A 26529-nucleotide genomic window follows, 5' to 3' on the forward strand; every position below is an offset into this window, starting at 1 on the left:
AGCAGCCCTCCTCAGGCATACATCAAATAGCGGCAGGTGAGGACGGCTGCTTGCGTTGTGGCCGAAACGTCGTGAGAATTATTTTATTATGTTAAATTTGTATTATTTTATTACTTCCCTTCTACGTGACTTTACCGAAAAAACCAAGAACACGTGACCTGCGGTTTAGATTTTACAGGTGAACCCATTTATAGTGCCACGCGGACGGAGGCAGTGCGGTTTAAGAAACACACCCATTACTTCAATGGTCACGGCGGGAGATCAAATGGAACCGGTGACCTCTGGATTGCAAATCCAGTGGGCTGACCATTACATCACCGAATAATAATGATATGCCCCGGGACAAATTTATTATTGAGCGAATATGAATGTGCACACACAAATGGCATACATCAAATAGCGGCGTATAATTACGATACTCGGAATACTGTATAATTTATGCTCGATTAAAGTTGGCGCATCCTGTGGATACGGGCTCCCTACCTTTGGATAAGGCGCTTTGTTGATTCGCGCGTGGAATTATTGTCCTCTTTTTCCGATCCGGTTGCTTTCCACGGTGAAATATGCTGCGCAGAGAGCAGGAAAAGTTGCGCTATAAATGCGGTAACATGTTAGATTTCAGTAGTAGATCAAACCGCCGACTAAACCACCCGCAAACAAAGTAAGAAAACACAACCATTGAAACCATAGCAATCCCCACAATTTTTTATTATTAAGTTGTTTGCCTTTGCAATCTTGCAGGCGATACACTCATGGGAAGTTTGGCAGTAATATTGGGTGCATTGTATTTTAATTCTAGTTAATGATTTTAAATGCAGCGATAACTCCATTGCTCATAATGATGAACGCGTCCACCTGTGTACGTCCCTTAATGGACAAGAACATATCGCTGTATAGGCTGCCAGTCTGCCTTAATGCTTTTAAAAGCATTCATCACATCTGTCAGTTCAGCATTAAAAACTTGACCTAGGTCCAAGGAAAGTTTTGATATATAGCAGCCCTTTCTCCTGGCTGCAGCTTTTGAAAAGCATCACATAAAGAGATGCAAACAACCCACATGTGGGTTGGTTTACTTAACGGGCATTTCAAAAAAAAGTTTGCGCGTAAGTGCATTCGCTCATGTTTAAGGCCACGTGTAAAGTGATATTTAAATTCGTTATAATCGCACTGCAGTGATCAGAGAGAGAGAGTAATCATCTACGATGGTTGCACCACATATTGCAGCCACTTTCCTGCACCACTGTGTGCATAAAGTGCCACATTTTAAGATACATTTCAAGGCTCCAATAATAATAATAATTGACATTTGTAAGGCGCATTTCATCCGAGATCCCGATTGATCCCAAGTTATGGAAAGCGAATTTAAAGCAACAAATACCCTGTGGAATTTTACTGATGCTACAGATGCAACGCGTCTACGTTTTCTACCACATTCAATCGATACAAAGTGCATTTATACAGCGTCTAAAGCAGCGTTCTTTACGAGTTTTCAGAGAGGGGGGGGGGGGGCACTGTCGCCGATAAGACATCATCAGTGTGAGGGCCGCCACACATTTGAACCCATTGTGGGTTTGACAGCAGCACGATGATGATGATGATGGGGGGTGTTGTTACTCTTTGTATATTATCGGGGGGCTGCACGTCAGGGGCCGCAAGAAAAGTCACAAGGGGCCGCCGGTGGCCACGTGATGGCCTTGCAATGAAGAACACCTCTCTAGGAACAGTGGGCACAATTTATAATTACGGAGAGACTGCCAATCGTAGGTGGAGAGGAGGGTCTCGAGTGTAGATCGAGAGGGTCTCGAGTGTAGATCTTAATAGAGACAGGGAGTTGGCAGCGTGCACTTCTGTCGGTAGGAAGTTCCAGACTATGGGGGCAGCAGATGAAAACGTGACTTCCCACTGAGTGAAATCATCAGTGAGGGCTATGAACACATCTGCAGATGGTATCCCTGTGAATGCACAGCTATCATTCATACAGAGCATTACTGGGCGTGCTGCACTCTGCTCAGGGTAAACCAGGCAGCTTGCGATGGCTTCCTCTGGCTGGGATCTTGTAACATCGCCTGGTAAGGTGATGGATGGAACCTCCAGCTTTGAAACGGCCCTTCGAAGGACGGCTCGATTTCGAGAATTGCCTTGCAATACGTGTGGATGCAGGCCTGGGTCAGTCACGCTTACTTAACATGAACATATGGTCATCCCCGCGCAGAACAGCTTTCAAACCGCCTTATTATATACCTTTGTATCTTATTCATCTGTGAATAAAACCGACGCGAACGTTCGCCATACCCGGTGTTATCGCCGCGGAGCGTACAATTACTGTCGAACCCTGCGCTTTGTCCGTGGCCCACAATCTGCCTGCGCCACACTGCGCAGGATGAAAATAACGGTCATTAGGCTATCCCCTCACGTGAATTGGCGACATAACAGGGCAGCAGGAGAGGCTGAAGAATCTGGGGGTCATGTTTTAAATTCGCATTTACTGTCAGGCCGCCTGAAATTGATGGGTGCTAACCTCACTCCCCCATAATATTAGCGGCAGCACAATGACAGTTCGTTGAACTTCGTTCGCGCCCTACATAGCCAACCGTGCTAATCGGAAGTCCGGGGGGGGGGGGGGGGCGGCATGTGTGGAGTCAGTGGCTTATCCTGGTTGGCATAGGCTTTGGAGCGAGGAGTTAAATGGGCCTCCCTGTCAAATGTCGCCCGGTACCTGGACCCCTGCAGCCTGTGTGGGCTGTGGTGCAATCGCTCCCGTTGCACCATTCTGTCGGTAGCCCCTCTGCGGGGCAGTCACATGGGCCCAGCGGCAGCGCGTTTTGCCACTCGTAGCAGAGGTTCGCCCCCGGTGAACACTGGGGCATTATTTCATCGTGAAATACACGCACCGCCTGCTTCAGATGCCGTCACGTCGTTTGGAAATGAGTGGGACGTGTGCTGGCGACGTGGTCCAAATTTGATCAAATGCTAACAAATTATTGAATTAGGAAGTCACAAGCCAACATCCCCCCCCCCCCCTCCTGCAGGTCTAATGGCCATTTGCTCGCCGGTTTCTGTGCTCACTGTTTTTGTGCCACACAGGGACAGCTGCCACCAAGGGTTCCCTGCTGCACGACTCAAGTTCAAGTTCATTTATTAGGTATAGCCCTGTGAGCCATTCGGCTCTTGAATCGGGTGCAACCGCAACAAACAAAAAATAAAAACATGAACAAGAAAACATCTTAAAGTGACTATGTGCAAACAGAAAATCCAAGAAAAGACAGCAACATATTGCAAAAAAGCACCGTACACCAACACTGTGTGCAAAAATCCCAGTGGGATGCAAGTCAAACAACAACAACCACAAGACTCATCGAGATATACCGCATGGGAGGCACGTATCGAGTATTTGGTTGCTGCTGCACATTTCCACGCGATAAGCCACTTCATCGAGTGGTGAATGAAGACTCGGAGGCAGATTTCCAGGTAAGGGCTTGCGCCGGTTTATTAACAAAGAAGATGTTGACTAAACAACCAGGGGTATAGGTGTCCTACACTCGGTCCTTCCCGTGAACCCTCGGCTCCATCTGTGCCTAGCCTCGGCTAAGCAGAAGCTTTCTCAAGACGCTCACCACCCCGGGCCCCCACAACGACCCCGCCATTCGTCACGGGGTCCTCCCAGAGGTCGCAACCGGGTACCCGATATCTGCACCCTACCCGATACCCGGCTACCCGTACCCGGCCGGGTACGGGTACCCATTTGCGACCCTGGTGCGGCCGGGTACGGGTAAGGAATCAAAACCCGTTTGCGACCTCTGGGTCCCCCTGAAGTTCCTCAGGTGACATGACGTCATCGCGCCTCACCGCGCGCATGACGTCACGTCGCCAAAAGACTCCTCGACAGAGCTATAATTTGCCCACTTCAGCAATTGTTTATTGATGTGGTTGTCCGACCTGATGACGGACGCTTGTGTTGCGCCCGAAACGTCGTGATTTATTATTTTATTTCTATTATGATTTTTTATTATTTTTTATTATTATTTATTTGTACCTACGTGACTTTACCGAAACAACCTAAGAGTATGACTATAATTTGTGGCCAGGTCGCTTTTGAAAAAGAGGTTTCTAGCTCAGTGGGCCATTTAAAAAAAAAGTTTAGTTTCACCGGCGACGCAACAAACCCTTCCACGCGTGAACTGACTTCATCGCTCAATCTGCTCGGTGGACGTCCACTTGGACACGTTCCAAATCGGCCTCATGCAACCAAATTTGTCTGAACCGATCTTGAGCTTTCGTGACCGCAGGAATCCATACTCTTTGGTTCTTTCGGTAAAGTCACGTAGGTAGAAATAAATTCATTAAATTGTCTGAACCGTTCACGTAAAGTCGCATTTTTTTTAATAGTTGAGTTTAGTTCAAATATCAAGCGATAATAATGATTATATTGGCGGTGAAAGGTGACTTCATTTGCAAAGTGCGCCCTCCAACCTAGCGCGCGTCGACTACCCACGCTGCTCTGTTCGCACTCGCAACACCAGCCAGTCATCCTCTTGCCTGCCTGCCCGCCTGCATGGACACGTGGGAACATTTCTCCGTGCTCCCCCCCCCCCCCTCCAAGTTGCTTTCTTGACGTGGAATGGGAGAATATCTTGACGCATCGTGTAGCAGGATAAACGAAAAAGTGAGACAGCGAGTGAGCGAGAGAGAGAGCGAGAAAGCCACGTGAGGCTTTTAGGAACTGGCACGCAAGCCTAGAGCGATTGACCAAACCCCCCCCCCCCCCCCCGTTGGCATCTGTTCAATGTTGAAGGAGCTCTGTGGAAACAGACTCTGTGTGTGTCCCGGTGTCATTAGCCAATCAATCACCGGCTATATGGCCCCCAACGCAAACAGCCTGCTTTCAATACGCTGCCCTGTATGCATAAAGATAGTGTGTGTGTCCTTGCGGGCAGGCTGCATTTGCTTTGCGAGACGTATAACGGGACGAGGGCGGACGCTGCTGTAACTGTGCAAAAATGCACAGCGATGCGTGTATGTGGTGCAAAGCACTCGGGCCCATTATGTAAGACGACAACTGACTAATCCTCGCTAAGAGCGTCATCTTGGGATGTACATGGCCCCCAGCATTGTACAGTGTGCCCCTTGGTGCTTGGCCTCCAGTGCAGCGGCTGAGATTAGGGGTGTTACCAGCCAAGGGATTTAGATGTGAAGTCAAGTAAGCTGCCTCAGGGTGCAACAACAACCCAGCGTATCCCACTCTGTGTTAGAAAAAAATCAAGTTACCAAGGTCTTTGGTTCTTTCGGTAAAGTCACGTAGGTGAAAAAAAATGAAAATAACAATTTATTATATTTTATTTTCACCTACGTGACTTTTCCGAAAGAACCAAAGAGTATGGATCCTTGCAGTCACGAACACTTCAAATCTAGAGGTTGCCAAGGCCTATTCATATTCTTGGTTCTTTCGGTAAAGTCACGTAGAAGGGAAATAATAAAATAATAAAAAGATAAAACAATAAAAATTCTCACGAATCAAAATTTACCAAGGCTTGTTCCTGCATTACGACTGATTAGAATATTCATTTATACTGAAGGAATCCGATGAGCTATAAAGCCCCTTTTTCACAGATGTCAGGACTGATGCAATGGCACTGCATGTATACACGAAACATGCAGAGCCGTCTTGCCAATCCACTGCTGGATGAGGGGCCTCCCCACGCCGTGCGGGTTTGCGGGGGTTATTTGACCATACTTCACCGCGAATGGTCAGCGCGGGTTGGTGAAGGCTGGGAGTGTCGACAGACGTTGGTGCTTAGTGGCGTACAACAATGGATTTCTCTGCACTGCCCTCTGCTGCCCTCTCTGCCCAGCCGCGCGAGTTCTGTGACAACTTTGGGCACGGTGGGCATCCCTCTGAGCGCTGTCCAGGCTCACGTCAACTTCTCTCACGTGAAGAAATGAAGCGCACTCCAGGTGATTTGGTCACAGACGCTGGGCACTACATGCATAGCTAAATCAAATTGTGCAGTTGCATCGATAGAGCTGTATGTTGAACTTGAGCTTATTTCGATAACACTGGTCAACACACTTTTTCTGGCATAAGGTATTCCAACGGTTTTAAAGTAATTTTGGGGTGCTGATTGCAAATCTGGCATCAGTTTTTGTCTATCACATCAAGTTTTTGAGATATCAAGTATTGCATTTTCCATAAAAACTTCAGAAGAAAAATATTAAATAAATGTTGATATCTACATAAAATGATATTATAAACACACTATCCTAAAAATACAGCACCATATTTTAACACTAAAGCACTCACTGACTCGCAACAACTTGCAATCACAAGTGACAGAGTTAATTTCGGGTAAAATCAATGAAAATAGGGTATGCCGATAGCATAAAAAATGAGATGTGATAGAGCAAATCTGAGATCAGATTTGGAATCAGCACCCTGAAATTAGTCTAAAACAGCTGCAAAAGTCCAGGCCAGAAAAAAATGTTTTTTGTTGTTGACCAGTGTAATCCATCCCACTCCTACACACGGACAGATCTCACCGCTCCTTCTCCACAGGAGTCGCTTTTTGACGCTCATTCACTCCCTTGGCTCGCGTTCTGTCACCAGTCTTGTCCATCAGCAGTAAACTCTTCTTACGATGTGTCCTTTCCCCAATCAACTTACTAATTCTGAATGTATATATGAATGAGGAAGCCACTGGAGCTAAGCACCCTGAAATAAGTCTAAAACAGCTGCAAAAGTCCAGCCCAGAAAGAAGATGTTTTTTGTTGTTGACCAGTGTAATCGGAGGGTGCGGGGGAAGGACAACAAACTGAATGCAAAAACGCAGTTTTTAAATAAATGCGTTCGTCAATCTCGACGACGATGATTTAAAAGTGCATAGCTCCCAGTGGCTTCCTCATATCGGAAGGAAGGAAGGGCGTTCCAGACGTCCTCAGAAACGCATCTGAAAGGGCGCAATGCGGTGACCGATGCAACGTGAGGAAATATTCGTTGGATTGACACAACGGCCTCGAGGAAAACATCAACAAACCATCCGATTGTAGTCGGTTATATATATATGAAGTGGATATTTTTTTCCGAAATTTCAACTGAACGTGACTTAACGTGAACGGTTTAGTCAAATTGGCTGCATGAGGCCGATTTGGAACGTGTCTAAGGGTACGTCCACCGTGCAGATGGAGCGATGAAATCCGTTCACGTGCGTCTGAAGGAGTGTTGCACCGCCGGTTAATTTTAACTTAAACTTTTTATTTGATTTTACCAGGTAAGGCCAACTGAACTACATCGATCTTTTTTTTCAGAAGCGACCTGGCCGTGAACGATAACTCAACAAAGTGGCTAATCACGTGGGGATTTATAGCAGAAGCCAAATACTCAAAACGCGTGTTTCTAGAGGTGGTTGGTGAGATGTAGCGGAGGCTAGAGGAGACCTTCATCCAGCAGTGGAATGATCATGGCTGATGACGATGATGATGAAGCCGTTCATTATTCTTGGTATAAAAGGCCCCATGATAAATGTGAATTTCTGTGTTCACACTATAGTGATTTATTCTGCTTTAAAGTGGGATAGGCTTGCACACAGTCTAGGAAAGCATTACAATTAACTTATCTTGTCATTAATGTATTAGGAGATCTAACATTTCACATAAACACCACTATAAAGGCCTTTAAGCAGATACATTGGTGTCTGTATTTGTGTTGTGGTCTAAGCAGTTGAGGTATTTTTCAATCCTGACCCTTTACCACCATCTCGTGGTCAAAAAATGGTACAATGCATTCAGGTGCTATGCACTTTAGTCTTCGTAAGTACACATCAATTCCAATACTTATACATTTCCATCTATGATCTTGCGTTCACTGTTACCACCATCAGCCAAGGTCTATCAACTGCTGGATGAATGCCTCCCCGAGCTCTCGTCATCTCTCACGGTCTCTAGATGTACCAATCCATCCAGCAGCTGCACGTGACATTATTTCATTGCGTCATCTCCTCGTTGAACATCCCTTCCAGGGCATGCACTCTCCCTTGGCCACGACTCAGTCGTTTTGACTATCAGCTATCATTTACCTCGAGCAGCGTGTGTTATCTTACTTTATCATACATTTATCTAGGGCCTTAACCAAGGCGCTGTACAGTGCACTAAATATGGTACAAGATGATTGGCGAGATGAAACGAGATGAAAGGACGGGATATATGCGTGGAATAACCCAAGAGGGAAATGAGATGAATGGATTGATGATGGGTGACCATGGGGAGTTGGGGGCGGCGGCGTTAGTACGAGTGAGGAGGAGAACAAGGGGAGAAGGGTGGGCAAAAGAGAGAATAAGTTATATTATTTGGTTCTTTCGTTAAAGTCACGTAGATAGAAAAATTATAATAATAAAATAAAGTTAAAACATAAAATAAACCACGAATGTAGACTGTAGCCTGGTTTTTAATCGGAGTGAGTGTACTGGCAATCTATAATGTAGACTGTAGCCTGGTTATTAAGTTTGGTGAGTGTACTGGTTGTCTATAATGTAGACTGTAACAATGGTTATTAAGCTGGGTGAGCGTATTGGCAGTCTGTAATGCAAACTGTAGCAATGGTTATTAAACTGAATGAGCGTACTGGCAGTCTATAATGTAGATTGTAGCCTGGTTCTTAACCTCAGTAAGCGCACTGGCAGTCTATAGTGTAGACTTATTACTGGTTCTTTCAGTAATAAAATAAAATAACAAAAACCACGACGTTTCGATTGCAACACAAGTGGAAGAGGGGTTCGCCTCTAAAGGCAAACTGTTTATAAATGCTACATCATGGGACCTCCTTTGCCAGTACCAAAATATGAGAATAGGTTTTCCCCTTTTTTCTAGCAACAAAACAGCTGCTAAGATGTTAAAACACCAAACTGAAACCTTTTTCAAGGAATCATGTCTGCATTAACCACAATACTTGTGGTCAGAATGTAAACAAAAAACATACTCTGATAATATATGCATTGCCCTTGAAACGGATTGGTCCACACCAGAGACAGCTTTCTTTGTAGCCTAGTCTCAAATGGTATTAGACCAGTGGACGCCAAAAGGCGTATATAATCAGAGTATGTTTTTTGTTTGCATTCTGACCACAAGTATTGTGGTTAATGCAGGCATGATTTCTTGTAAAAAAGGTGTTTTAACATCTTAACACCTGTTTTCTTTTTTCGATTTAAAGCTTTCGTGACTGCAGGGATTCATCTTCTTGGTTCTTTCAGTAAAGTCACGAAGAAGGGAAGTAATAAAATAATAAAAATAAAACATAATATTTTTATTATTTTATTACTTCCCTTCTACGTGACTTTACCGAAAGAACCAAGAACCTGTTTTCTTGCCAGAAAAAAGGGGAAAACCTATTCTCATATTTATAAATGTTTAGAGATGGGCGTAGCCCAAGTGTGTCAGCAGCATGGACGGGGCAGCTGATGTTAATGTAGGAGAAGAGACATGCAACTGCAACTACACCAATCAAAGGGCCGCCAGGCAATCATTGCACCTCGCTCCACACACCCACACTGCTGACGGTGGAGGTTGACAAGAAAACACAAATCAAGTCATGACACAAAGTGGTTGATGACATCTTTCCAATGATTGCTGAGTTTATAACCATCCTCTCGCTTGAAATTGTGGCTGTGTCTGTATATGTGGATGGCTTCATGAACGAATCCTTGTTGATAGCGAGTAGGCTTCCAAAGTACTATCGTATTAGAGAAATAAATTTCGTGTGAGCCAGCCGCATTAAAATAATGATCAGCCATGGCAGAAGTATTGGTCATACCGTGTTTTAAATCTGCCTTGTGCTCACGAACATGGTCCGAGACATGTCGTTTAGTTTCCCCAATGTAAGTGCTGCTGCAAATACAGCTTAGTTTGTAGACGCTGGGATATTGCATGTCAGGAATCTTGTCCTTCACAAATTTTATGTTAAATCGGACCTTGATCTTGTGTTTGTTCATGATTTTGGAAATCTTTTTGGTGACCCCTGCTATTTATGGGAAGGTGATGGTTTTGATTGGATCCTCAGATGGCTCCTTCCTCACGGCTGGGGTGATGGCTTTGCGGATTGTGTAGTCAGAAAATCCATTTGCCTTGAGAACTTGGTGTATGTGTTTGAGTTCACTGGTCAGGTGTTCATGGTCGGATATACATTGAGCTCTATGGTGTAGCGTTTTGATGACATAATTCTTCTGGGATGGATGGCGGTGGGAATCAGGTTTTAGGTAGGTGTCAGTATGGGTTACTTTCCTGTAAATAGAATGGCTCATTGGGCCATCTGGTCTCTTTTTGATTCGGACATCCAAGAAGGGTAGCATGCCATCCTTTTCTACCTCCATGGTGAATTTGATGGCTGGGTGTATGGAATTGATGTGGTTGAGGAATTGGTTCAGAGCTGGTCGGTCATGTGGCCAGATGACAAATGTGTCATCTATCTACCTCTTCCACAGGGACGGGCGTAGAGTGAATGCCTGGATGGCGTCCGTCTCAAACATTTCCATGAAAATATTGGCTACAACCGGAGACAAGGGATAACCCATTGGGATGCCTTCAGTTTGTTTGTAGATTGTTCCATTCCAGGTGAAGTATGTATTGGTGAGGCAGATAATAATTTGGTTTTAATCGAGGAGTGGAAGGTAGTGAGAGAGGGTGATTGTTTGACGAGCAAGGGCAGTTTATTCCAGTGAAGAGGGGCGAGGACAGAGAATGAGCAAAACCGAGACTCGTCGTTGCGGTCAATATGATGACAGTCCTGCGGGGTGGTGCAGTGGTAAACACTTCTGCATCACAGAAAGAAGCGGTACGGGTTCAATCCTTGACTCGGGGTGCCGTTCTGCATAGAGTTTGCATATTATCCCCCTGTTCTGGATGGATATTGGCCAATAATTCCCAATGCTCCAAAAATACTTGCAAATTACACCATCGATTTTAGAACCCCCGACCATGAAAACTAGGCAGGACTCACCTGAAAAATATTCTTGAGATTGAGTGAGGCTTTCCTGGGTAAACAAGTGTAGTAATAACGATATCTTTGTTTAGCAAGTAGGCTTTCGCGACCAATATTATTCAAGAGAAAGGTTTTTGGGATTATTATAAATATCTCTACCTTGCGTGTGCTCTCTCTGCCCATTGCGTTCCTCTTTCTCTCTCTCAGTGTAACTCCATGTTACATTCTCTTTGCCAACGTCTCGGATCCACGTGATAGCAGGAGATACTCGAAAATACACATTACAGTACGTGTACCTGGGCCAGTCCTTAATGGTGAACTGGGGTCATAATGGTTCGAGAGAGAGGTGGATGGACCCAGGTTGGTGGAAAAAAAAAGCCCTAAACTTTTAAATGAAAAGCAACACATCAATTGGTATCAAATTAAACTTTTTTTTATTTGTTTCTAATCAGAGGATTTTCATATTACACAGTCAAAATCACAGGTCTCACAAACACAGTGAAGTTGAACGTGGAAGGGGCTGGAATGGTGGCGCAGTGGTTTCCGCGTTGCACTATGAACCCTGTGATTTGGTTTCTATTCCTGGCCGTGGTCACGGCGAGTGGCCAGCGATGTCAGAACCCGGTTCAGGCCCCGTTCATTATACTGGTCAACACACGTTTTCTGGCATAAGGTATTCCAACGGTGTTAATGTAATTTTGGGGTGCTGATTCCAAATCTGGCATCAGTTTTTGTCTATCACGTCAGGTTTTTGAGATATCAAATATTGCATTTTCAATAAAAAATGCAGAAGAAAAATATTAAATAAATGTGGATATCTACATAAAATGATATTATAAACACACTTTCCTAAAAATACAGCACCATATTTTAACACTAAAGCAGTCACTGACTCGCAACAACTTGCAATCATAAGTGACAGAGTTAATTTCGGCTAAAATCAATGAAAATTGGGTATGCCGATAGTATAAAAATGAGATGTGATAGAGCAAATCTGAGATCAGATTTGGAATCAGCACCCTGAAATTAGTCCAAAACAGCTGCAAAAGTCCAGGCCAGAATTTTGTTTTTTTGTTGACCAGTGAGTTACCAACCTATACTGACCAGTGTGGTGAAGTATGTTCAAACAACCCTCGCGACCAATTCAGCATGGGCAGGCCTTCATCCAGTAGCGGTATGACATAGGGCTATACATGTTTTATTTATGTATTATCGTTGAGGCAATTAGTGTAACTAGAAACATCTAAGACACTCTGTGTTAGCCCAAAGCAGAGTCAGCCTCAAGTTCGGTTTAAGTTTCATGCGCGACAATTAAACGTATAGTATACGATCGCCATTATCAGTGAAACAAGTAATTAGATCGTGGATTGTGACACTACATCCAAAAGAAAACGAGGAAATTTGATTAAATTTAAAAGGGAGATAATTTAGAGGTGTGTGACAGGCGTAATGAGCAGGTTAGATGTAGGAGACTGTGAAGCATGCACATAGCTTTTAGTGCGCCATGGTTAATTGAACTTAATGGACTGAATTACTTTTGATCTCATCTCCTGTGGTCATGCCCCTGTGCTTGACACACGGTCCTGTATATAAAAGGTTAAGGCGCAGCCCTGCAACTGCTCGCTCACGCCACTGCCTGGAGAAAGGGCCTCCACTAGAGGGAGATCTAGAGAGCCACTGCTAGAATGTATTTGGCCTCTTCTTCCACATTGGCCAGACGTATGAGAAGAGGTGTGCATCGAATGTATATTGTAATGTTGAAGAACCGTTGCTGTACTCGGATTTAAGCACAAGGTGTCAGTATGAGATGCAAGATTCCCAACACGGACGAGAAGTGTTCCCGTGCAAAATATCCTGATTAGTCATGTAACCGTAGTAGTACAGCCCTGTTGTCAATCCACTGCTGAATGAAGGTCTCCCCCTTTGCCGTGCATGTCGTGAAGGTGGTATGACCAAAGAGGGAGCATATGTGGGAGCGTAGAAGTACAGGACAATAGATGTTGCTGCACTGCCCTTTGCGGCCCACATTGTAGCCCACAACTTACAATATCCATTCTGCATCATAGTGGTGACTCAGCCATTAAGTATACAGCAGGCTAAAATCTGCTGAGCTTCCGAAGATCAGATTGGGTGCATTGCAGGTGATTTTGTCTGAGACACAGCACTGTGTACACGTATACCCTAGTACTGGTAGGAACCTCCTGCTTCCACCAGCCCACAGGGGATTATTGTGTCCGTCCGTCGTGCAGTGAGGGGCTGGGTGGGGAGGGGAGGGTGGGGAGGGGCTGGGTGGGGAGGGTGGGGCTGGGTGGGGGGTGGGAGGGGTGGGGCTGGATGGGGAGGGGCTGGTCACCCCGTAGTGCCCTTATAAAACTCAATGTTTAACCTACTCACGCTGGCTTGTGCCCGCCCTCACAGTTGGGCATATTTGTGGAATACACCACGCCGCCGTTGACCCTGGCCATTGACCGAGCAACCCAACGTTCCTACCAGCTCCGTCCGCAGGAATGTGTTATACTGCACTGCAGAGGTGTGGACTCGAGTCATGTGACTTGGACTCGAGTCAGACTCGAGTCATGAATTTGATGACTTGCGACTCGACTTGGACTTGCATAACAATGACTTTGTCCCACCTATGAGATGTGGACTCGAGTCATGTGACTTGGACTCGAGTCAGACTCGAGTCATGAATTTGATGACTTGCGACTCGACTTGGACTTGCATAACAATGACTTTGTCCCACCTCTGCTGCACTGTATTACCATGTTGAATGAATATTATGAATAGAAAGATGTCAATGTATGAGGTACGATTCAGCACTATAGATGAAGGCTAAATAAATGTTCAGATTACGGTTATGGACCTGAAATGGTTTGGCGTTGTGGTTATGGGTTCAGACTCAATAGGACTGCCCGGATTAGCACGGGTGGCTACGTATGGTGCGAAGGAAGTTCAACGTACGTACTGAAGGGGGTGCGACAAAAGGAACTATTTATCCCGGGCCTTACACAAAAGAGGGCCTCATAGTAGGCCTGCAGATGGTGGAATAAGGGGACCGCACGTGGCATTGTGCCCCGGGTCTCCAGGAACCTCTTAGCGGCCTTGAAGCTTGGCTCAGGTATGGCTAGGGGTTAAGGCTAGGTGTGTTTGAATGAGAGTAAGAGGCTTGCTAGGCTAGAAGTTAGCATAAGGAATAGCATTGTTGTAGTTTTTTTTTTGCTAGGGATAAGCTTAGTATCAGTAGGTTAGGGTAGTGAATAGACTTACAAGGATTAGGGTGAGGTTATATTTGAGACTTGTCATTGCTGGGCTAAGTGTTACGCTTGTTAACATGCAAAGCATAGTCCACACAAATGCATGAACAATCAATTCATGGTCAATTTAGTATGCATTCTTAGAAGAAAATTGATTTTCACAGGTAAGAATTTTCAAGTGGTGTTATTCTCACGGCATTAGTGACACTACGGCTCCAGGTTGAGGATGCAATGAATCCGCCTCGGGTTTTTGTGTTGCAGTCCGCTTGGATTCATTAAGAAACTGGAACGTGTTGGCAGTGGCCTTCTGTATCAAATGGGGGCACACACCGCCCACGCAAGCTTCCCAGGAGAATGAATCTGGTGTGAGCCCGCCACTGATGCATTATCACCACACATGGTCTTTGGAGTGGCAGAGTGGTGCAGTGGTAACACTTGCGTGTGCCTCACGGCAAAAAGGGCCTCTGCAGTTTGATTGCGACCTTGGGCACCGTTCCGTGTGGCCTTTGGATGTTCTAACCCCAACTCTGGCATTGCCAGACTCGTGCAGCAAACCTGCTGTTAGTCACTGCTGTTGTTGGCCAGATATCCTCAAAGCTGAAAAATTACCTGGAAATTGCTCAATTGGGATTACACATAGCAGCAGCTCCCTACTGTGAAATCTGGGCAGGACCCTCCTGAAACACAGTCTTTCCTCAGGCTTCCCCAGGTAAACAATACTAATTAATTAGTCCTCCTGTTTGACGCATTGTCATCTTAGACTGGAAAACCCACATGGGGACCTCGTTGCATATTTAACCTGGAGCCTGCTGTAATGCCACAATTATTTTTTCAAAGCCACCATACCTTATGTATGTTGAACTTCAATCGTGCTTATCGGAGGTGAGGGGGAAGGGCAACAAACTAAACACAAAAGGCAGTTCTAAAGAAACTAATTTTCAATTTAGGTGATTTAAAAGTGCATAGCTCCAGTAGCTTCTTAACATCGGGAGGAAGAACGTTCCAGACGGCCGCAGAAGTGCGTCTGGAAGCGCGCGATGCGGTGACCGTCTTTGTTAGATGCTGCTGCTGCTGCGAGGGTGACCGGAGCCCCAGGACTAATGTGGACACTCAGAGCCGGCCCAGCCACTAAGCGACCCTTGCAATTGCAAAGGGCCCCGTGGCCAGCAGAGGGCCCCCTAGAGTCACTGCTCGCGAGTGGGTGAAAAAAATCATACATCAAAGGGGCCTCCAACCAAATTTTGCTTAGGGCCCCCAAAGGTCTAGGGCCGGTTCTGTGGACACTGCTTGTCCCTGCTGACAGAAGACTCACCTTGATGTGAGCCATGACAATCTTCCGTCCATCTGCAGCATCGCCCACCGTGAGCCGAGGTGGAGCCACTCCTGTGAGCAATACACAAAGTAACTCTAGATTTGAAGTTTTCGTGACTGCAAGGATTCATATTCTTAGGTGTTTTCGGTAAAGTCACGTAGGTAAAAAAAACTTGATACAGCTATCGTGCTGTGACTGTTCCACCTGAAGACGGAAGCTTGTGTTGCCTCCGAAACGTCGTTTATTTTATTTTTATTTTACTTTAATTAATTTAAATTTTTTACCTACGTGACTTTACCGAAAAAACCTAAGAATATGAACACAGAGTAACCTTTAAAAATCAATTAAACTTTTGATATTGTACATGTAAAGCGAAACCAGGTGGAGTCGACCGCACACCTTGATTGCATTGTAATACGATGTATTATAACATAGCCACTACTGAATGTCGTAGTTAAGAAAGCATGTTCTAAATGTTTCAGAGAGTACTGTGCTACAATATATTTCTTAATATAACAGTCTGCAACCCTATGGATTGTAGGGTAGCTTGTAAACTGTAGATTCTTGAACCCTACAGTTTGACTTCAAACTTTCGTGACTGCAGGAATTCATATTCTATGGTTCTTTCGGTAAAGTCACGTAGGTTGAAGAAAAAAAAGCAATTAAAAATATCACGACGTTTCGATCAAAACGTCGTGATATTTTAATCACTTTTTTTTCTATCTACGTGTCTTTACCGAAAAAACCATAGAAAATTATTGAACCCTTTTTACCGCATTCTGATTTTAAAACCTTATCACTTAAATTTTTGCAAAGGAAATGTTTGCTTTGACAATTAGACTGCGGTGAAATGGTTTAGAAATCGGCAGCCCACTGATTAAATTGTTAGGGCCGGCAAGCATGCGTGACTGCGTTTTATAATTTACCTTTAAAGGCAGCGCTATTGAATAATGAATTGAGTTTTGTGTTATCTGTATCTGTGCACCACTGCCAATGCAGCAGTATTTCAAAATTATTAGTTGTATATTAACAGTTGCAAGGAGGCGCTGGGGTTATTGCTCCGTTGAGTAACATCGCTTCAACTGGTAATAAAATGTACCGATTTTATTGTTGAGCTTTCATTCAGCAGTGGGTACACATTACAAACAGGCAGAGGTGGGACAAAGTCATTGTTATGCAAGTCCAAGTCGAGTCGCAAGTCATCAAATTCATGACTCGAGTCTGACTCGAGTCCAAGTCACATGACTCGAGTCCACACCTCATAGGTGGGACAAAGTCATTGTTATGCAAGTCCAAGTCGAGTCGCAAGTCATCAAATTCATGACTCGAGTCTGACTCGAGTCCAAGTCACATGACTCGAGTCCACATCTCATAGGTGGGACAAAGTCATTGTTATGCAAGTCCAAGTCGAGTCGCAAGTCATCAAATTCATGACTCGAGTCTGACTCGAGTCCAAGTCACATGACTCGAGTCCACATCTCATAGGTGGGACAAAGTCATTGTTATGCAAGTCCAAGTCGAGTCGCAAGTCATCAAATTCATGACTCGAGTCTGACTCGAGTCCAAGTCACATGACTCGAGTCCACATCTCATAGGTGGGACAAAGTCATTGTTATGCAAGTCCAAGTCGAGTCGCAAGTCATCAAATTCATGACTCGAGTCTGACTCGAGTCCAAGTCACATGACTCGAGTCCACATCTCATAGGTGGGACAAAGTCATTGTTATGCAAGTCCAAGTCGAGTCGCAAGTCATCAAATTCATGACTCGAGTCTGACTCGAGTCCAAGTCACATGACTCGAGTCCACATCTCATAGGTGGGACAAAGTCATTGTTATGCAAGTCCAAGTCGAGTCGCAAGTCATCAAATTCATGACTCGAGTCTGACTCGAGTCCAAGTCACATGACTCGAGTCCACATCTCATAGGTGGGACAAAGTCATTGTTATGCAAGTCCAAGTCGAGTCGCAAGTCATCAAATTCATGACTCGAGTCTGACTCGAGTCCAAGTCACATGACTCGAGTCCACATCTCATAGGTGGGACAAAGTCATTGTTATGCAAGTCCAAGTCGAGTCGCAAGTCATCAAATTCATGACTCGAGTCTGACTCGAGTCCAAGTCACATGACTCGAGTCCACATCTCATAGGTGGGACAAAGTCATTGTTATGCAAGTCCAAGTCGAGTCGCAAGTCATCAAATTCATGACTCGAGTCTGACTCGAGTCCAAGTCACATGACTCGAGTCCACATCTCATAGGTGGGACAAAGTCATTGTTATGCAAGTCCAAGTCGAGTCGCAAGTCATCAAATTCATGACTCGAGTCTGACTCGAGTCCAAGTCACATGACTCGAGTCCACATCTCATAGGTGGGACAAAGTCATTGTTATGCAAGTCCAAGTCGAGTCGCAAGTCATCAAATTCATGACTCGAGTCTGACTCGAGTCCAAGTCACATGACTCGAGTCCACACCTCTGCAAACAGGCATGTAAAATTAAACACTGTGTACATTAGTGTACGTGACAAATATAATTAAAACATGAGCTGTGCACAGCGGGTTTTAACTATTACCTATTGTCATGCTTAGATTCAATGCCAGACTCGTTGAACTTTATTGATGCTGTAAATACATGTTTACGAGTTTGTCTTAAAAAATTGTGACGTAAAAAAAATATTGGATTGCATTGGCAGGAGTACGGAGACGACAAAACAATGTGTAATGCCATTTGTTGATCCATGAAAGTATCAATGAGTCTCATTGATTGTTTTTAACGGAAGGTTTAGCATGTCAATGTGTGACGGGTTCCATGTTCGCTGGTGGTACCATGCTACGTGCTTCAGGTCATGCATTCACATTTTGTGATGTTCGCCAATAAATGTTTATCGTAAAATGTCATCGATAATTGAAAATGTGCAAATTATTATTATTTTCTTGCTTTAAAATCGCGTATGCATTTGTGTTTTTTTTGTGCGAACAATTGAGTTGGGTCGATACATGGAGAGGCGTTTGATCGAAGTGGTGTTTTGGTGCTGTGCATTACCAACTATGTTTGCAACGTGAACTGCAGCTGCAGCGTCGCCGGTCCAAGCCCTGTAAAATCAAAATTGCAGTCAACATCCGATCTTTCTTTTCATTTCAAGACAGTTGTTAAAAAAAAATTATGCAGCATATAATTTCAATATTACCATAACATGAACTGAAATTAATTCCATTTGTGTTCCCTTGTAAAATCAGCCGTTTTGTCCATATTGGTGGCACCATGTCGTCACCTTCTGGCAAATGTCTGTGCAAAAACAGTCAAGGTACTTCCTAAAATGTGTTTCATTTTGAATTCAAATTGTTGACGTCGGAATGCTGAGATTTATACATTACGGTACAGAAATGATCACGACGCGAGTTAATTGCATGCAATGCTTTTATGACACTTGGATTTTTGCACACAGCGTTGGTGTACGGTGTTTTTTCTGCAAAATTTTGCTGTCTTTTCTTGGATTATCTGTTTGCACTTAGTCACATATTCACTCTAAGATGTTTTCTTTTTCATGTTTTTGTTTTTTGTTTCTTGCGGTTGCACCCGATTTAAGAGCCGAATGGCTCACAGGGCTATACCTAATAAATGAACTTGAACTTGACACGCATCGCACGCGTTTGATGTCTAGAATATTGCAGGTATTATCCATTACACTGTAAACTGTTATTATACCGCAGTTTAAACTGCAAGATTGAAATGTTGCCAACATATTCCTCATAAACGATACAGTAGTGTCCTAAAGCTGTTGTTTTTACGACAAATCTTGAGTGATTTTCAACAGCAAATGGTAGAAGCATTCGAAACAATCACCCCTGAATTGTTGGTGACGAAAGGACCGTTGAGTAGTCTTCAACTCGACTTTTCAAGCCGACACCTCCACACGGACAAGCTGTTCGGGTTATGGGCCGCGAGGGGAACGTGCACACAGTTGTAAAGAGCGGTGTGAAGTTAAATTGCGGCCAAAGCGGATTATCGACGTACGGTAGCCGCTCTACTTCCAACCTCTTGTTGCCACTCTCAACTAATTCCCAGAAGACTGCAAATCCTCGCAACACAGACGAAGCAATTGTACTTTCGCGAGCCGATTTAGATATCGGCATACACATCCCTTACAAGATTGTCCTTACTGTGCAGCCTACATCGTTTGTCTTCCCCTTTTTAGAGTTTTTTTTAGAAAATTAATCAAACCAGGATATCCATGGTTCCTCAAATACTGTGACTGGCTTTGCACAAAATATGTGGTGCCTTGTGCTTACTGGTGGTGCCTTTTAATTTGTAACTTTAATCCTCACACGTGTGGTATCGATAGTTTCATATTAATGTGCAATTTAATTGAAAGACTCCTTTGTATTATTGGTTCTTTCGGTAAAGTCACGTAGAAGGGAAATAATAAAATAATAAAAATAAAACAATAGAATTCTCACGACGTTTCGAGTGCAACACAAGCAATAATCATCAGGTGTGGTTTTCACACCTGATGATAATTGTGGTTTTCACACTTGATGATGATTGCTTGTGTTGCAATCGAAACGTCGTGAGAGTTTTATTGTTTTATTTTATTATTTTATAATTTGCCTTCTACGTGACTTTACCAAAAGAACCAAGAATATGAATCCCTGCAGTCACGAAAGCTTTAAATCGAAATTTGGATTCCTACAGTTTAAATACAGTCTTATTCTGATGATGCCAGAAGTGATATTTGTAAGAGTATGACATTCAACAGGTGGTCCTTTTTGTTGTTAAATACTCGACTGGCTGCACGTGACTAACGTGTGGGTTCGTCAATCAGTTTGATGCGAGGTTTCCATGGAGACCAGACATCACAGCTGAGCTGTGCTCGACAGTTCTCGGTACAGCATGGCTTAGTTTTTGTTCCCAACACTTAAAAAACTCTGAAGCTCCACGGGCTTGACCCCTGCACCCCCGTCCGTGCCATGGCTGATTGAGCTAGGTTATGGTACTCAAAGAAAAAATTGTACGTAATTTTGCACAATATTCTTACAAAAAAAACACAGCCCTGAAATTGACGTAAATGAGAGAAGTTACTGAACACGTGTCTCTCTGCCACGTTGACCCCGTGATGTCAAAGACACGGACTACCCAGACTGATCGTTTCGTCTCATTCATACGACGTTCAAGCACCATACCGCAGGTCAAAGACTTCTCTTACTACTCTCATATTTCCTTGAATTTGCTAGACTTTGGAATCCCCTCCCATCATCTCGTGTATTCACTAAAGTTGGTATTACTTTGCTCAATTCAATACACTATCTAACACACCTACAATAGCGCCGTTACTTGCTGGTCGCCTAGCAGTTTGGACCTTTGGGCCTGTGCTGAGCAATTGTGATTTTACAATTTTCTTCCCCAAAAGTGGAAAATCAGCCCAGATGAAATTGTCCAGCTCCCTTAGCAAAGCGAGCCACGTGGCCCATAAGAAGTGGCTACATGGCCAGGTGGGAATTGGCTTGGGCTGGTATGGCTTGCCACGAGAATCCAGGCCACGGTCACTTCACCGGTTAGTGAATGGGCTGGTTGCAGCCCAATGATCGTTGTAACAACGCAGCATGAGGATGTTGAGGTTATGTTCTAGTGGCATTATGTTGGTGGTCTCTGAAGGTGCCAACCGTCAAACTTTTTGGCTAACCATCAAACAAAGACAGGCACTGCATCATGTACTTTGAGATGCGCTTCTGCGGCCGTACGGAATGCTTTTCCTGCCGATATTAGGAAGCCACTGGAGCTATGCACTTTTAAATCTAAATTGAAAACTCATTTCTTGAGAACTGATTTTTGTGTTTCGATTGTTGTCCTTCCCCCGCACCTCTGCTTAGCACGGTTGACGACATACAGTGCAAAAGAAGTTCAACATACATATGATGATATGTCTCAAACATTGTAACTTTGTGGAGTTAAGACTTCAACTCTCGCCATGAAAGAAGTGTTACTCATGCAAGCAAATTGGGGCCTGACCCCATAAATTATAACCACTGCTTCCAGAAACACATATTTAATACTTCTGAAATGCAGTTATAATCCCATTAAATTTTTCGGCTGCTTTATAATTCCTTGGCATTTCCAATAAATCAGCACATAAGCTGAAAGTGTCACTCTCCCATCCAGCGCTTGAAATATTCTCATTAAAATTTCTCATTTAAATGTAATGTTCATATGCCTAACACGGAACACTGTCAATTAATCAGCCCCCAATGCCGGTTGTCATTGGAATCCCCGGTGACATATGAGCTACTCACAAGAGCGTGAGCCATTGGGTAAGTTTTCAAATTGACACTGCAGGTACACCAAGATTAATTGTATACTTTATATACCCTACCTGCAAGGATTAACCGATAAGTTCTCTTCTACTCTTTGGATATTTCGATAAAGTTACGTAGGTATAAAATAAAATAAATTAAATCACGACGTTTCGGAAGCAACACAAGCATCCATCATCAGGTGGGACAACCATAGCAAGAAGCAAATTGCTGTAGTGGGCAGCAATTTGTTTCTTGCTGTGGCTTTCCCACCTGATGACGGACGCTTGTGTTGCTTCCGAAACGTCGAGATTTAATTTATTTTATACCCACCTGACTTTACCGAAAGAACCAAAGAGTATGGATCCCTGCAGTCACGAAAACTTCGGATCTAGATTGAAGTTATCTTCTATGCCCAAGATCATACGAACGTTGGGTGTGTACTTATATCCTGCATGGATCCACTTAGCATACCACTTTTAAGAAACTAAGATTACTCAAACAAGAAAAATGTAGAGATATTAATTCAGTAAAAGATATCAATGTAAAGTTTCAGACTCAACAGCAAAGTGCGAACAAGGAGAGTGCACTTGAATGTGCAAATCCATGCCCGAATAGTTAAAGTTGTCATGCTATTGAGTAAGCTGAAAGAATATAACATCAAGCGTTGTGAAGCTGAAAGAATATAACATCAAGCGTTGTGAGATCGAGGTAACCCGGTGAATCATAGGTCAGAGCGATGAGCTTGCAGAGCTGATGTCTGAGTTCCAAGCGAGGGCAGCTGCTCATGGTTAAACCAGTTTCTCGCTCGTAGCGAGTTGATGGTATCAGCCTGATCGATACAACAAAAAACCCCTATAATATAAACTTGGCGTTGCACGTTATTTCGCTAAATTCCAGATCTAAAAATAAATAAGGAAATTCGTATATATGCATACATTCTGTAACACTTTCCAACATCCGTTTTTTTCCCCCCTGAAATTATTTAAGGAGCAAAAGTAACGGTAGCGCTCACGGCGTGCACGTAGAAAGCAGTGCGTAGACCGTGGGGAGACAATGTTGGCTCGGATAGCGGCTCTGCCAGAGAGGGCCGCGCGTACATTGACCAGGCAGGGCCAGCTTGCCGAGATGGGTCCTTTGAAACCGAGAACCCTTTGGTGCAAAGGCTAAAAAGGCCATTTATGAAGTGTTGTGAATTATTATGTTTTGCGGTGCCGTTCTCTAACACATGGAGTGCGTGAAGGAGCAGCATGCAGGAGAAGTTGAAAGAGCATGATGAACTGTGCACCATCAGGTCATGGAGGGTGATATATTGCAGGTAGTTCCTTGACAATGATTCAGTGTTTGTGTAAGTGTAGTGACATCGTGGACGTCACTTTTTAATGCCGGCCCTAGAGAGGCACGGCGTGCGATGAATGATAGCGCTGAGTGGCACCACGCTCAGCGTGCAGTGCCGACCCCTACAGGATGGGGTATGAGGTTGCCGGCCAAGGGAATGGGGTTACTATAGGCCATGGCACTCTGGTTGACCCTAGACGACACGTGACCGGTAAAGTCGACAAAGGGGCCCCCAGGTGGGGGCTAGGGGTGGTCACGTGTCAGGGTCGAGATCCTGCTGGAGGGTTCGAGAAGGTGGGCGTGGCTAAGGGCGGAGCCAGCCCCGCCACAGAGGATATAAGCCGGGTCCCTGAGAGGGACCGGCCGCTGTTATTCATCCTGAAGAATCTACACGTTCTACGTTCTACGTCCTGAAGACTCACTAACAAGTGGACCCGGACCCACGCTGTGGTCTGGTCCGTTGTAGCTAGTTACAGAGTAATTAGTGCAGTTAGCCTGGTGGTCCACCACCATAGGTTGTTAGCTTGTTAACCCCGTGTGTTGGTATAATAAATATGTGTTGCCTCTAAGAAGTGCGTCTGCGACTCGGTTGAACTCACTACATAAGTATGCAAACGTGAATACAAATGAAACCCTGTCTTGCATCCTTCAGTTGAACAAGTGCATTGTTGTGAGGTCGAACCATCGAACAAAAATAGTCACTGCATCGTGCGCTTTCAGATGCGCTTCTGTGGCCGTCTGGAACACTCTTCCTTCCGATATTAAGAAGTCACTGGAGCTATGCACTTTAAATCTCGATTGAAAAATAATTTGTTTAGATTTGCTTTTTGTGTTTAGTTTATTGTCCTTTCCCCGCAGTTCCGATTAGCATGGCTGGCTACGTACTGTGCGAAAGAAGTTAAATATACATACAGATAATCTAAAGAGCAGGCATGTTGGTGAGAATGTTCACTATATTTTTAAGTAATTTACGAGGTGCAAAGGAACTCTTCATCCATCTTTCAGAGATTGAAATTCATCTTTCAGATTCAAGTCCTAAACAGATTGATGAATTTCAATATTTTAAATGTAAGTGTTCACATTTAACTTCACCAGATGGATGGTCCAAATCTCTGGATTAATTCATTTCCATTTGCTGCCAACAAATTAATCACTGTCAAACTGTAACCTTCGCAGCACCCAACACAGCGAGAATATTCAATTTAGCATAACCCATGCCAAGACAGACGCGTTTAGAACCCTCAAGGCACACAATGACATTGTAATATGACTGGCTGACATTGTGATACCTTGGTGGTTCGGGCAACTGACTTGTATAAGGAGTAAGCATTCAGAAAGCGGAGTAATATCTCATCTGTACTCAGCAGTAACTTCACTGCAAAACACGACATGTCAAGGAAAGTCTGCGATCACTTTTCAGTCACGGTGCCTTACCTGTGTTTTGCAATACAGTACTTTATTTCACGGGCATTTTGTAATAGTTTTTTTTTCTTCCATAAATAATTGTAGAAAAGCCGAGTGTGTGCCGTGCGATCTGTTGACACCTTGAGCGTGGCCATAGATATTAATATATAACTCCAGTGATGTCATGAAATGTAATTCCATACAATTAAACTCAACACACTGACATTGTCACAAACCCTGTAGTGAAGTGGAGATGTGGCGGTGAAATCATCTTTGTGTGGAGGTAGTTGCTAGCTGCTAGGGAAGAGGCAGTGTAGCAACCCGGCCACGGTGATGATTATCTGTACCGGTGCTGGGCCTCCCCTAGGTCGACTCAACCTCAAATGAGTACCTGGTGCGGTGTATAAACATCGCTTCTGGGGAGACGTGGTGTTGACCACCCACTCCCTCGTGTGCCGTTCCAGCCATCATAGGTGCTCGCTAACAGCACTTGCCCCAACAGTCTGTTAAGGCTACGGGGGGTGGTATTTGCCTTGCTAACTGCTCGCTGCACTGCTACATTGCGGCGGCTTGGAACAGGCCTTCATCCAGCAGTAGACTAACCATGGCAGATCGTGCCGACGATGACGATCCCTCCGTTGCTACGCAACGTGTCGCTGCGCGGGTTTCCAGGGTAACCATACGCGCTTAGGACCGTTCAAATCGCCGATACGCTCCTCTTCCCGCCAGAATAGCAACACAATATGCATATATATGTTTTAAAAAACGATTAGCTTTATGAAATCTGGACGATTTCTTCACCTTTTAACGAGGCCCGTGAGGCATCCCAGCTGCTGCTGTCCAAAGTGTACCGCGGCCCTCAGAGCAATCAGCTCACGATTCAACCTCGCCACCGTCTCGCGTAGCCTGAACACTTCGTAGCCGGCGCTGCTCGCTCGCTTGCGCTCTGCCATTGTTGTTAAAACGTTAAGAAGTGTACGGACGTAACAAGCGTGCCATCTAAGCGTCTAGTGAACACACGGGGGAGGGTGTGGGCCTGTAGCTAGTTTTATTTTGGAGACGGGACGCCGACGCGCGTCGTCACGGCAACCGTCGTGAAGACAACGGGTTGCGTGATGACGTAGTTGCGCGATGACGTCAACGCATGGCAATTGCACGGAGACGTAACGCGTTGACGTCACCACGCACGCGCGACACCAGCAGGTGCGCGATTACGTCATTATACATCAGAATCAGAATACTGTATTTATACTGGTAGGAACCTCTTGGTTACACCAGCCCACAGGGGATTATTGTGTCCGTCCGTCCGTCGTGAATCCAACAATGGGAGGGGTGGGGCTGGGTGGAGAGGGGAGGGTGGGGAGGGGCTTGGTGGGGAGGTGGGGGGTGGGAGGGGTGGGGCTGAGTGGGGAGGGGCTGGTCACCCCGTGGTGCCCTTATAAAACTCAACGTTTCACCTACTCACGCCGGCTTGTGCCCGCCCTCACAGTCGGGCATATTTGTGGAATACACCACGCCGCCGTTGACCCTGGCCATTGACCGAGCAACCCAACGTTCCTACCAGCTCCCTCCGCAGGAGTGTGTTTATTTGGACTCATAGCTGTCAATCCACGCGGTTAAAACCCGTATTCTTGTACAGGGAAATTGAGTTTTCAGGTCCACACACAACGTACAGCCGTTTCAATACGGGGGAAAATATATATGTATTGAAAATACAGGTTTTTGGTTTAGATCGCGGAAATATGTGTCGTTAAGCCCACCACCACCCGACATAGCTCATTCGTAAGGTTTGTCACGGAAACAGAACGTGGCCAATTCGTTGCTAGTACAGCACACCGGTGTTTTGGAGAGCGAATCCACAACATTTACAATATATCTTAAATATATATATGTGTTTCTGTTTCTCCCTTGTGATGGGACCTTGTAGGGTGAACGTTGAGATTTATAAGGGCACGGGGTGACCAATAAGGTCTGAATTG

The 26529-nt window shown here is 44.7% G+C and overlaps 1 long non-coding RNA gene across 1 annotated transcript; it reads right to left on the reverse strand.

Annotated features, from left to right (window-relative positions):
• Positions 1–538: 538 nt before the first annotated feature.
• On the reverse strand, positions 539–25462 carry LOC144946745 (uncharacterized). Its single transcript, XR_013639946.1, has 4 exons — positions 25352–25462; positions 18564–18613; positions 15527–15597; positions 539–566 (listed from the first exon to the last, which is right to left on the reverse strand). It is a non-coding gene; the product is annotated as an uncharacterized LOC144946745 (long non-coding RNA).
• Positions 25463–26529: the final 1067 nt, after the last annotated feature.

Source organism: Lampetra fluviatilis, chromosome 42 (genome assembly GCF_964198595.1).
Source record: "Lampetra fluviatilis chromosome 42, kcLamFluv1.1, whole genome shotgun sequence".
Taxonomy (NCBI): domain Eukaryota; kingdom Metazoa; phylum Chordata; class Hyperoartia; order Petromyzontiformes; family Petromyzontidae; genus Lampetra; species Lampetra fluviatilis.